Consider the following 10,001-nt stretch of genomic DNA (forward strand, 5'->3'; position numbering starts at 1 on the left):
AATACGGTGACAAACGCAGCATACTGCGATTTTGTACGGCCGTACAAGACCGTATAATACGGATCAGTAAAATACGGCTGATAGGAGCTGGGACGTAGAGAATCATTGGGCCGTGTGTTATGCGTATTTTACGGACGTAGTTTATGCGCTCATACGTCCATAAAACTCGCTAGTGTGAGGCCGGCCTTAGAGTTAGAATAAAATATTTTTAGCTCTAATGACCACAGCAAAAAGTTGCAGCTCAAAGAAACATTTCAGCATTTTTACTTTTACACAAGCTAATAATTAGTTGAACGAGTTTTTATAGAAATACTTGTGAACATAACACCTGATTGGTGACAAATGAACTAAATGCTTGTTTGTCGCACAATTGGAAAGTTTATGTGGGCACTAAAGACATTATTGGCTGTTCATCTTTCCATATTAATAATAATAATGATTTTATTTGTATAGCACTAACATATTCCGCAGCACTTTACATTTTAGAGGGGACTTGTACAGACAATAAAAGACATTACAGAATAACAGGGCGGAAATAGGGTGGGCACGAAAGGTGGATGTATTGTTGACCAGGGGTGTAACTAAAATGGAGGCAAGTCCAAGGTACCAGGCATTCTCCTTCAAGGAATCTCTTTATTGGTTACCACCACATTTGTGGTATCCCAGTACCCAGTCTACTGCTGCTGAGTGAAACAGTTGTCATGTGGCAGTAGATTTGTTCCAGTGTGCCAGCCCTACTTTGGGCACTGGGAGGTAGATGTAATACACTGTATGCGCGTACAATGAGGGCTCATTGTGCATTGTGTTTTGCTGTCATCTACTGTTTAGTGTATGTGTATGAAAGTCAGGTGATTGCTCTCCTCACAGCAAGCTGCCATAGAAATGGTTGGGAGGAGCCTCCAGCTCAGTTCTAACACACTTCCTGTGAGCTGGTACAAACAAGATTAGTCTAGTCAAGACAGAGCAAGGAAGCTCCACTGTTCCCTAAATCTATTCCAGTTCACGCTGAGGGGACATCATCCTCCACATAGTCGCCTCCACAAAGGAGTGAAGTCTCAGTCCGGAGAGATAAGGCTGAACAACTGCTTTCTTGGCAGGTAATATTTCCTACAAAAGCATGTGAAAAGGACTGCTACCGCCAGACTGAGAGGCCATAGACCTGCTTGTTTCATAAGGAGAAGACACTTTCTTTCATACGCGCAATATGCAGTGTAACCTATACTGTGAATTACCGTCACTTTGCTTTTAAAAGAGAGACTGTACCCTGTTTTCCCCTTCACTAAAGTTTTACGCTTAGAAGTACACATGTGTGTCTGGCTGCATATAACTGCAGAAACATTGAGAGCACTCCAACACCAGCACCCAGACATAACCTGTACAGCAGCACCCTGAGGGGTCCTATACCATCTCCGTAAGTGCCACCTCCCGCTATTGACAATGCTTGTGGACACAAGAGACATGTTTATAGGTCCAGTGACCCACTTTAGTTATCTTGACAATAAAATCTGCTGCCAGTGGAACTACATGTCCCAACTGGCTCCTCTGCAACATCTGATGCCTCCCATGTGGCTCACCGCACACACAAAAGGTAGAAAATACATTTCATTTACATTTTCAAGCCAAACATAGTAAGAGATGTATGGGGTGGTGCATTGGAGTGGATATCTTTCCAAATATAATGGGAGCAGGGGTTGACTCCCTCTGGGTCTCTTTGTTGTGTTCTCCAATGTAAGGCTCTCTCCCGTCTGTACTGGACATGCACCTTATCCCTGGCAATGTGATTCCTTCCTTCTTGTCCTCCTCTCTCTAAGGCCGGCGTCACACTTGGCGTAAGACAATACGCCACGTATTATACGTCCGTACTACGGCCGTAATACGGAGAAATGTTCCCAAAATAGTGATCCGTAGTCAGGGTGTGTCAGCGTATTTTGCGCATGGCATCCTCCGTATGTAATCCGTATGGCATCCGTACTGCGAGATTTTCGCGCAGGCTTGCAAAACCGACATCTAATGGATTTATGTGCTCAAATGTTCATTAAAACATATATACAGTATATATATATATATATATATATATATATATATATATATGTCATTGAGACACATATATATATATTCTGTATTTATATTTACTACAGCGCGATATCTGTGACAAGCCGGTAATTCAATTGCCGGCTTTTCATTTCTCCTGCACAAACCCGACAGGATATGAGACATGGTTTACATACAGTAAACCATCTCATATCCCCATTTTTTTTGCATATTCCACACTACTAATGTTAGTAGTGTGTATGTGCAAAATTTCAGCGCTGTAGCTGCTAAAATAAAGGGTTAAATGGCGGAAAAAATTGGCGTGGGCTCCCGCGCAATTTTCTCTGCCAGAATGGTAAAGCCAGTGACTGAGGGCAGATATTAATAGCCAGGAGAGGGTCCATGGTTATTGCCCCCCCCCCCCCCCCCGTGGCTAAAAACATCTGCCCCCAGCCACCCCAGAAAAGGCACATCTGGAAGATGCGCCTATTCTGGCACTTGGCCACTCTCTTCCCACTCCCTGTAGCGGTGGGATATGGGGTAATGAAGGGTTAATGCCATCTTGCTATTGTAAGGTGACATTAAGCCAGATTAATAATGGAGAGGCGTCAATTATGACACCTATCCATTATTAATCCAATTGTATGAAAGGGTTAAAAAACACACACAATATTGCAAAGTATTTTAATGCAATAAACACAGCGGTTGTTTTAATAATTTATTGCTCTCTCAATCCATCAGCAACACTCTCGCTTGGAAAAATAATAAACGCACAAGATACATACCCTCAGCTGAACCGTCACGTCCCACGAGGTAATCCATCTGAAGGGGTTAAAATATTTTACAGGCAGGAGCCCTGCAAATGCAGCTGTGCTCCGCGCCTGTAATCCCCGGCGAATGAATGAAATGTAGGTCAATGACCTACATTTCCTTCAGTCGCGGTGATGCGCCCCCTGGTGGATGTCCTCATATGACCTGGAGCATGGGAAAAAGTTCCCAGGCTGCAGTTCATGAGAACATCCAGCAGGGGCGCATCACCCCGACTGAATGTAAGTATAGATCACTGCTTTCCTTTCAGCACCCGGGGATTACAGGCACGAGCGAGTGGTTTATCGCAACTCGTGCCTGTAATATTAGTTAACCCCTTCAGATGGATTTCCTCGTTGGATGTGATAGGACATCAGAAGGTATGTATCTTGTGCGTTTATTATTTTTCCAAGCGAGGGTGTTGCTGATGGATTGAGAGAGCAATAAATTATTAAAACAACCGCTGTGTTTATTGCATTAAAATACTTTTAAATCGTGTGTGTGTGTGTGTGTGTGTGTGTTTTTTAACCCTTTCATACAATTGGATTAATAATGGATAGGTGTCATAATTGACGCCTCTCCATTATTAATCTGGCTTAATGTCACCTTACAATAGCAAGGTGGCATTAACCCTTCATTACCCCATATCCCACCGCTACAGGGAGTGGGAAGAGAGTGGCCAAGTGCCAGAATAGGCGCATCTTCCAGATGTGCCTTTTCTGGGGTGGCTGGGGGCAGATGTTTTTAGCCACGGGGGGGCCAATACACCATGTACCCTCTCCTGGCTATTAATATCTGCCCTCAGTCACTGGCTTTACCATTCTGGCGGAGAAAATTGTGCGGGAGCGCACGCCAATTTTTTCCGCCATTTAACCCTTTATTTTAGCAGCTACAGCGCTGAAATTTTGCACATACACACTACTAACATTAGTAGTGTGGAATATGCAAAAAAAATGGGGATATGAGATGGTTTACTATATGTAAACCATGTCTCATATCCTGTCGGGATTGTGCAGGAGAAACGAAAAGCCGGCAATTGAATTACCGACTTTTCACTAACATCGGTGCGTATTTCTCGCAAGTCACACTGCTGGGCCGTGTGGAATCCGTATTTTTCTCGCCCCCATAGACTTTCATTGGCGATTTTTTTGCGCAATACGCTGACAAACGCAGCATGCTGGGATTTTGTACGGCCGTACAAAGCCGTATATTACGGATCCGTAATATACGGCTGATAGGAGCAGCCCCATTGAGAATAATTGTGCCGTATGTTATGCGAGTTTTACGGACGTAGTTTCTGTGCTCTTACGTCCGTAAAACTCGCCAGTGTGACGCCGGCTTTATAGTCTTTATCTCAACTACTCATCCTGGCCCCTGGTTGGAAAGAGAAGCTAGGGCATCTGACAACTACAGTCGAGAACACGGCAGGACTTCTCATTTCTTGTGCAGCTATGAGACCCATTAAAATAATTCCTTCTATGCCCATCTGGTTTTTACTTATCCACAAGATAAAATTGAAGATGATATTTTTTGGGTGCTTGTAACAACTTATTTAGAGCTTAGTAGCAAAAAAACTTTTTGTGAAACATATACAGTTGACCATAATCTAAGAGTTTTACAGAATTTCTTAAGTGTGAAGGACATTTCAAGCTCAGATTAAGATTGTATACTCTGGTGGATCATAAACCATTATGCTACGGTATGCTTAATACAGAGCTATGGAACACTGAATCTCATTTGCAGGAATGTCATGTCAGTACCGGAATGTAACTTACAAGGAGAAATTGTCAGGACAGAATGTATTAACAGCTTTGGAACGTTTCCAAAACGCAGGATTACTCCTCTGAATTCGGCGAAAATATTAGCACACATAATAATTTGGCCCATAGTATTGCATGACCTTGAATAAACAAAAAGAATTTATATGCAAAAAAAACAGACCTACATATTAATTGAAAGGTCGAAAAGACTTTAAGATAAAGTGGAATTCTTTGTGTTTTATTGACAAATGTCTGTTCTGATAACCCTATGGGAGTTGTGATTGCATGCCATTATCTATTCTAATGGAAAATATTATCATCCTTTGTGTCAATCAAATAAGACATAATGGAAATTGTTAATCCTATTTTTATAGAAAAAACAGGAAAATATTTTTGTAATATAATAATAAGCAATATAAAATGTATCAATATTGAATCATAACTAGTCATGAAGCACAGATATATGTCGCTTTCTTGAGCAAGGAGAAGTTTAGTTGCAGTCCTTGTATTAAAGAGAAACTTTCACTACATTTTTATTTTAAACTATACAGCTCACTAAAATGGGGCTGAAGAGCTGATTAAATATTTTTTCCACTACGTTGCAGAGATAATAATAATTTTATTTATATAGCGCCAACCTATTCCGCAGCGCTTTACAATTATAGAGGGGACTTGTACAGACAATAGACATTACAGCATAACAATAATCACAGTTCAAAACAGATACCAGGAGGAATGAGGGCCCTGCTCACAAGCTTACAATCTATGAGGAAAAAGGGGAGACACGAGAGGTGGATGGTAACAATTGCTTTCGTTGTTGGGCCAGCCATAGTGTAAGGATCGGGTGTTCATGTAAAGCTGAATGAACCAGTTATCAGAATAAATATGTAACAGTACAGACACAGAGGGCTATTAACTGCATAAAGTGTATGAGAACATGTTACGAGGAACCTGATTATGGTTTAAGTTTTTTAAATGGGCAACACAGGGATAGTTAGGATAATGCGTTGAGGCGGTAGGCCAGTTTGAACAAATGCATTTTTAGGGCGCGCTTTAAACTGTGGCGATTGGGGATTAATCGTATTAACCTGGGTAGTGCATTCCAAAGAATTGGCGAAGCACATGAAAAGTCTTGGAGACGGGAGTGGGAGGTTCTGATTATTGAGGATGTTAACCACAGGTCATTAGCAGAACGGAGAGCACGGGTAGGGTGGTAGACTGAGACCAGAGAGGAGATGTAGGGTGGTGCTGAGCCATGGAGTGCTTTGTGCATGAGGTTAATAGTTTTGTACTGGATTCTGGAGTGGATGGGTAACCAGTGTAATGACTGGCACAAGGTAGAGGCATCGATATAACGATTGGCGAGGAATATGATCCTGGCTGCAGCATTCAGGACAGATTGGAGAGGGGAGAGTTTGGTAAGAAGGAGGAAGATTAGTAGAGAGTTACAATAGTCCAGACGAGAATGAATGAGTGAAACAATGAGAGTTTTTGCAGAGTAAGAAAAGGGCAAATTCTAGAAATGTTTTTGAGATGCAGATAAGAAGAGCGAGCCAGTGATCGGATGTGAGGGGTGAATGACAGCTCGGCATCAAGTATGACCCCAAGTCAGCGGGCATGTTGCTTGGGAGTAATGGTGGAACCACACACGGAGATGGCAATGTCAGACAAGGTTAGTAGAGGGAGAGAACACAAGGAGTTCAGTTTCTGACAGGCACAGTTTCAGATAGAGGGAGGACATGATGTTAGAGACAGCGGTAAGACAATCACTGGTGTTTTCTAAAAAGGCAGGCATGATATCAGGAGAAGAAGTGTATAATTGGGAGTCATCAGCATAGAGATGGTACTGGAAACCAAATCTACTAATTGTCTAATAGGGGCAGTATACAAAAAGAAGAGGAGGGGCCCAGGACTGATCCTCGAGGAACCCCAGCAGTAAGGGGAAGGTGAGAGGAGTAGGAACCAGCAAAAGATCCAGTGAAGGAGCGGTCAGAGAGATAGGAGGAGAACTAGGAGAGAACGGTGTCCTTGAGGCCAATGGAGTGTAGGATAGTGACGAGGAGCTGATGAGCCACAGTGTCGAATGCTGCGGAGAGATCCAAGAGAATTAGCATGGAGTAGTGACCATTAGATTTAGCTGTTAGTAGATCATTAGAGACTTTAGTGAGGGCAGTTTCACTACAGTGTAAAGAGTGGAAACCAGATTGAAGAGGGTCGAGAAGAGAGTTATCTGAGAAATAGCGGATAAGACGGGAGTGGACCAGGCGTTCGAGGAGTTTAGAGATGAAGGGAAGATTAGAGACAGGTCTATAGTTAGCGGAACAGTTTTGGTTGAGAGATGTGTGCTTTTGAAGTTTTGGGCATCCAGCAAACAAATTTGCCCGTCAGACAAGTGGCTGGTAACAGAAATTATTCTCTGGGAGCGTTTACTTTTTCCCCTCTATGATGCTGTCCAATAATTAGAAAGCAGTGTTGTACCATCGAAAAAACAAACAGAAGCCCACAGAGAGTGTCCAAGAGGCATTTTCAGCATGATCCCTGTCTACTCTAATAGCTCTAAGAGCTGTCTACAAATATCTCAAGGGCTGTCACATTGTAGAAGGATCATCTTTATTCTCATTTGCACAAGGAAACTGAATGGGAGGAGACGCAGATTAGATATTAGATAAAACTTTTTGACAGTGAGGGTGGTCAATAAGTCGAACAGGCTGCCACGAGAGGTGGTGAGTTCTCCTTCCATGGAAATTTTCAAACAGAGGCTGGACAGACATCTGTCTGGGATGATTTAGTGAATCCTGCTTTGAGCAGGGGGTTGGACAAGATGACCCAGGAGGTCCCTTCCAACTCTACCATTCCATGATTCTATGATTCTATACAGCACTGGGAGAGGAAATGAGCTGAAGCATGAAAGCGCCACAGCAGTGAAGATCATTGTGGAAGCAGCATTTGTCACATACAACGCTCTGAAACTACTACAGGGGAATAAGGATGGTATGCCCGCTTACTTGTAGTAGGTTAACCGTGTTTTATGTGAAAAACACTGTTCATGCCATGATCTTCTGGCGCTCCCATGCTGCAGCTCTTATACTCTCCTGGTGCTGTAATGACAGGAAGGAACAAGAGAGAAGAGTTCTCAGCGTGATCAAATGAGACACATGAAGCCTCACCTCATCACACTGAAAATTCCTGTTCTGACCTTTTATGTGAGCTTTTGCTTTTATCTGTTCTAGAATGCAGGTTGCTTATGATTGGGCAGCATCACAGAAAGGGAAAATAAAACCCCCCAGAGAAGAATCGCTGATACCATGGACTTGATTGAGGGCAGGGCCGGACTGGGACAAAAAAGTAGCCTTGCCACACAAACCCCACCAGCCCACACACTAGAACACTCCCCCCACACCCGATCAGTGGATTTTGCTATACTTTGTCATGCCCTTCAAACACTTCTCTTAAAGGCATTATTTGAAGAGCCATGTGTGAATGCTGCCGCATGATCAACCGCTTCTTTAGAGCCCAGTTCTCGGGATCATGGGGGTCCCAGCAGTTGGACCCCAGCGACTACATAAGTCTTGGGATAGGGAATTACTTGATATAATCCAATTAAATGGGTTTTCCAATATTCACACCGTATTTTTCGGACTAGAAGATGCACCTAGATTTTAGAGGATAAAATTGGGGGAGAAAAAAAACTGAAGCAAAAAATGTGGTCAATTCTGTACTTAATGTCCCCTATTTTGGTAAATAAGATCCCCTCATCCCTGGCCTGGTATGCATGACCTCCTCATCCCTATGCTGGTATGCATGGCCCCATCAGAAAAGATAAAAAAAAAAAAACATTACTTTTACCTTCCCAGCACTCCCTCACAGCATCTTCTTCTGACGCCAGCAGCTGCTTTATGCTTGTATTCAGCACCTGGCAGGGATGTCATGCGCTGCTTGCAAGCCGAAGGGCAGGTGCCGGAATACTCAGTGCTCTGTTCATCGCAGAAAGCAGTGAGTATTCATTGCCCTGCGCGCTGTCTCTTCCCCCCTTGCACGCTGTCTCTGCCCCCTGTGTGCTGTCTATGCCCCCTGTGGGATGTCTATGCCCCTGTGCGATGTCTATGCCCCCCTGTGCACTGCCTGAGGCACCATTCTTGAGTATATCTCTCAATCCTGTGCAATGTCTGGGGCCCCTGTGTGATGTCTGGGGCCCCTGTGCCATGTCTGGGGGCCCTTGCGCTGTCTGGAGCCCCATGCGCTGTCTCTGCCACCCAGTGCACTGCCTGGGGCCCCTGTGTGCTGCCTGGGGCCCCTGTGTGCTGCCTGGGGCTTCTGTGTACTGACTGGGGCCCCACTATTAAGTACATCACTCAATGGTTCTCAAAAGCGTGAAAAATCCGATCTACAGCAGCTGGGATATATTCTGGCCCAGAGGGGTATAAACTGGCTTTGGGCACTTTAACTCCGGGTATATTCTATATTCTGGGTGGGGGTTTAATCTGGCCTGTTACACTGGTACATGAGCCGGAAGTACGTGTGTCAGTGCATGACACTTCTGTTTTTTGGCTTTGCCCGCAGTTGGGCAGTTGGGCAAAGCATACTGCGTAGGTGCGAAACTCAATATTTCTGAGCAGCCGCGAGATGTCGCACGACGCAAGAGGCATCATCCATGACGTAGGACGGCAAGCAACAGCCGATGGAAGTGATGTAGAGGCCCGAAATCACGTCCATCAGACCGGACTGAGAAGATTACCATACAGCGCGGGAGAAATTATAACTGTTTTTCGAGAGTATACATGAGGAGTCAGGGGTTTATATAAGAATTTAGGGAATGCATAGCAGACGCTGAATAAGGTGATATTTTAACTGCTATGTCACAAAACTGGTGACAGGTTCCCTTTAAACATCATCAAGAGCATGATTTGATAGAACGTGGCATAATTGAGTTTGTTTATTGCGATACTGACCAGATGATAGCTGATGTTATGACAAAGCCACTTCCAAGAACCAAATTTCAAAAATTCAGAATTATGGGATTAATAGGATAAGTAGTTGTTGAGTGGGGTGTTGGAATAATGCCTATTATTGTATATGTTGCAACAACTACTATTTACTAATGTTTAGTAGTGCATACGCTACTGTCTCCAGCAATAGTGTTTTATTGCCAATAATACATTATGGGGAAAAAAACAGGAAGTTCCTGTTCACTGTGTGTGTAGCTAAATCACATTTTACTTTCACTTTGCAAGCTGACAGACAAGATGCTAAAATCCTAATAAAATACCAGTTGTAAGCTTTGTTATCTTTGTTCCTGAAAAAATATATATTTACTGTTGACCAGCTGGACCCAACAGAGATTAATCCGCTGCCAAAATATACCCTGCTGTAATTAAGTAAAAAGAAGTAGTTTGCTAAGTACAC

The sequence above is a fragment of the Ranitomeya variabilis genome, chromosome 6 (genome assembly GCF_051348905.1).
Source record: "Ranitomeya variabilis isolate aRanVar5 chromosome 6, aRanVar5.hap1, whole genome shotgun sequence".
Lineage (NCBI taxonomy): Eukaryota > Metazoa > Chordata > Amphibia > Anura > Dendrobatidae > Ranitomeya > Ranitomeya variabilis.